Here is a 4,421-nt window from a genome sequence, read left to right as displayed (position 1 = left end):
TTTTTTTTTTTTTTTTTTTTAAGACGATAGCAAGTGGTATGTAGTTCGTGCAAGTTTCTCATGATTTAGTGGACGAATTATTTTTCACGGGCTTGGCGTACACCATTATTTTCTTTATTTAATTTTTTATTTTAAATATTAAAGTAAATAATATATATTTTGTATACTTTATTTTTCCACCCCAAAGTGCGAAACGACGAATATCCATGCAGATGTCTACACTGTGAAAAACTAAATAATTATCTTTCAGTCCTGTTATTATCTTTTAAATAAAATTAAATTCTTTTTATATGTATTTTTTTTTCTATATTATTGCAGACACATTGTATGCTCAAGTACTAGTTATTATATTAAGATTATTGCTAAGAATTGAATATAATCAACATTTGGGTCTAATATATGATGTGAATTTCTGATTTTAAATATGTTGATTAATATTTGTCTTCATCATTTTGATATATCTCGAACGAAGGGGACAAACATTGATATTAAAATGTATATCTCTACTTTACACAATGTAATTTTTTTAATGAATTCGGTAATTAATTTAATTTATAATTTTTTTTATTAGAAGGTACTAAACATTAATCATCTACCTTTTACGAAGTAAGATTTATCAATTTGAAGTAAATTATTGGGTTCCGCTGTATTTTTTGTGAATGAGAACCCATATATATATATAAATTGGTACATATGAAAAACTAATTTTTCTTGTAATCCGTAAATTTGAATATAATGAATATTAAAATCTAGCGTATTGTGATTTTCCAATAATTATTAACTAATGCATTTCAGGTGCATTTTACTGACACCTTATTCGATATTGAACTAAAAATTATTATTATTATTATTACTATATATTTTTATTTTCATATAATAAAAAAAACTAAGAGAAAAAGAAGAGATTATTCATACCTTAAAAAAAATTAAAACATACCGTTGAATCACAAGTTTAGCATCACATGAATTTTCTTTTCTTACTCTTGAATTTTGGCCAATTAATTTGAGATAAGAATGGATCTGGTTCATGACTAAATCATTGCAGTAAATCAATAAGTTCACCTTCACTTGTAGCAGAAACTAATATTCTTCGCGAAACTAATGAAATAAATCCCTGTTCCACAACATTATCAAGAAACGATAACAGTTTATCATAATAATTGTTAACATTTAACAAACCAATTGGCTTATTGTGGATATTTAATGGTGTCCAACAAACAGTATGAAATATTTCCTTCAAAGTACCGAAACCTCCTTGCAAAGCAATGAAAGCATCTGAATGTTCGATCATTTGAGTAATTCGTTCATACATGTTGTCCACTTTCATTTCTTTTCCTACTGTTGGTCTAGTACGACTGGGTAAGGTAATCGGAATAATGCCTAAGACTTCACTTCCACCTGCATGCGCAGCTTTTGCAACTTTTCCCATGAGGCCAACTTCACCACCACCATATACCAAATAAATCTTTTTTTAACAAGTGTTATTCCAAGCTTTTCTGCTACTTCTTCATAAATTGAATCTTTTCCTGCACTAGATCCACAAAATACACAAATATTTTTGATTTTACTTACCGTGGACGTTGACATGTTGAGAAATATGTTTTCTATAATTGTTAGATCACAGCATATGAATTTATAAGCGTAACATGTCAAAAGTCAATATTTGAACAGAAAATTATTATTATTAAAAGAAAATTAAAATGACAAAATTAAAACACATATATACAGCGTAGTTGTGATTGTGGCTTTCATCTTCCTCTGATTTTACGTTCAGTAACAACTTCAACGCCTTCTATGAGTCGCGGGTATGCTTCCCATCCAATTTTCTTATAAATTGGCAAACATGGTCTTTTAACGTCAGATTCCTAAGACGAAATTGTATACATATTTACTTATCTAAACAGATATACGTTACTACAGTATGATCTTTGTAAGGCTGATTCCACCGTCCATATTGATATTCCTCATGTTGAAATTGCCACCATAGTTTAAGAAGTTCATTTTGCACGTACTCACTAGAATGCGTATCAAGAACCTCTAGAAAATTATCCAAAGGCTCTTTACTCAGGCCATTCTTAATGAATAAAATTTTATCTTCTCTATTCATTGATGTCATTCCAACATTTTTGCATTTCTCCTTACAAGTCCACCTTGCACATTTATGACATCCACCTATACGTTTAGCTCTTCGCTTTTTGGCAAATGTGCTTTTACCAAATCCTGGCATATGTCTTATTATTAATTCACTTGCTTCCCCAACCAATCGGACTTTTGCTTCAATTATCAAACGAACATCATTCGGCATGCCATATAACATCATCAACCTTAGTCGCTCATATCTAGCTTTATAAATTTTTTTCAACGCATTATTAGGTAAACAAGCAAAATATTTACGAAGATTCACAATATAAGCATCCATATTATTATTATTACTATTACTATTATTATTATTATTATTATTATTATTATTATTATTATTTCAATTATTTTGGAAAAACTGAAGAAACCGACTTAAACAGTCACGGAGTACCGTTATCCGCCACTTAACCGGAAAATGAACTAGAATCTGCAAAAACAAAATGAAAATATCAAACAACTATTGTGGATCATATAAAGGCATAAACTCATCATTAAGAATTTTATTTTCTATAAAATGCTTAAGTCTTTGCCCATTAACTTTAAACACATCATTATTTTTAGGATTTTCAATATCAACTGCACTATGAGGATAAACAAATTTAACTATAAATGGTCATGACCATCTCGATATTAGTTTTCCTGGAAATAAATGCAAACGAGAATTATAAAGTAAAATTTTTGTCCAATTTCAAATGACTTTCTCATAATATTTTTTATCATGAAATGCTTTAGTTTTATCTTTATAATCTTTGAATTTTCATATGCATCATTTCTTAATTCTTCAAGTTCATTCAATTGCAATTTTCTTAATTTAGATGCATCATCTAAATTAATATTAAATGCTTTAATTGCCCAATAAGCTTTATATTCAAGTTCAACTAGTAAATGATAATGATTACCAAAAACTAACCTATATGGTGACATCCTTAATGATGTTTTAAATGCAGTTCTATATGCCCATAATGCATCAGTTAATCTTAAAAACCAATCTTTTCGATTTGGATTAACTGTTTTTTCTAAAATTTGTTTTATTTCTCTATTTGCAAGTTCAACTTGACCATTACTTTGAGGATGATATGGGATAGAAATTTTATGTGTAATGCCATATTTTCTTAACAAAGAAGAAAATGATTTCTTTATAAAATGATTTCTCTCATCACTAATTATTGCTCTAGGTATTCCAAATCGACTAAAAATATTTTCTTTTAAAAATTTTATAACAACTTTATGATCATTAGTTCTTTATGCAATTGCTTCAATCCATTTTGAAACATAATCAACAACGACTAAAATCTACGTATATCCAAAAGATAATGGAAATGGACCCGTAAAATCTATCCCCAACTATTAAATATTTCAATAATTATGATTGGATTTAAAGGCATGATGTTTCGTTTTGAAATTGATCCCATCTTTTGACAGTTTTCACAAGATTGCAAAATAAATGCGTATCTTTGAATAAAGACGGCCAATAAAATCCACATTGTAAGATTTTTGTAGCTGTTTTATTGGATGAAAAATGACCTCCACATGCTTCAAAATGACAAAATTTAATAACATTACTTACTTCAATATCGAATATGCATCGTCGAAAAATTTGATCAGGACAATACTTAAACAAGTAAGGATCATCCCAATAAAATTTTTTAACTTCTATCAAGAATTTATTCTTATCCTGTGAATTCCAATGAGAAGGCATTTTATTTGTCACAATAGAATTTACAATGTTAGCAAACCATGACATAATAGTAACATAAAACAACTGATCATCTAGAAAATTTTCATTTATTGGTATTTTATTATGAGATGATTCTGTAGAGGCCTCTAAACTCGTACTTGAAAATTTGCGGAAAAATTTAAAAATTTTCTTTTTCATTAATTAAATTGCCTCATTCATAAATAAACTGATAAAATAAAGTTTGATGTTCAAACTTAGCAGCGGAAGTAAATAATGTTTCAAACGACAGCTTAAAATAATTCATTGTAATAAAATGAGTTTTCGCAAAAATAATAAATAAACTGATAAATGAGGTCCTCGGGTCCCACTACTGCCGACTCGAGCTGACTCACTGGTCCTCGCCCTCGATCCCGACATCATCAGTACCTACAACAATCAAGTCTAGTGAGTCTAAAGACTCAACATGCATATATCGTAAATAACAAGTAAATAGATAATAATAAAATTGCATGCGGAGTGAAAATATCATGTCATGAGGAATTATAGTACTTGCATAACTGAACTGTAAATATCTTATCATGGATAATTATAAATACGTGCATAA

The sequence above is a fragment of the Primulina huaijiensis genome, chromosome 6 (genome assembly GCF_012295235.1).
Source record: "Primulina huaijiensis isolate GDHJ02 chromosome 6, ASM1229523v2, whole genome shotgun sequence".
Classification (NCBI taxonomy): Eukaryota; Viridiplantae; Streptophyta; class Magnoliopsida; order Lamiales; family Gesneriaceae; genus Primulina; species Primulina huaijiensis.
Note: the sequence above shows the minus strand (reverse complement) of the source record.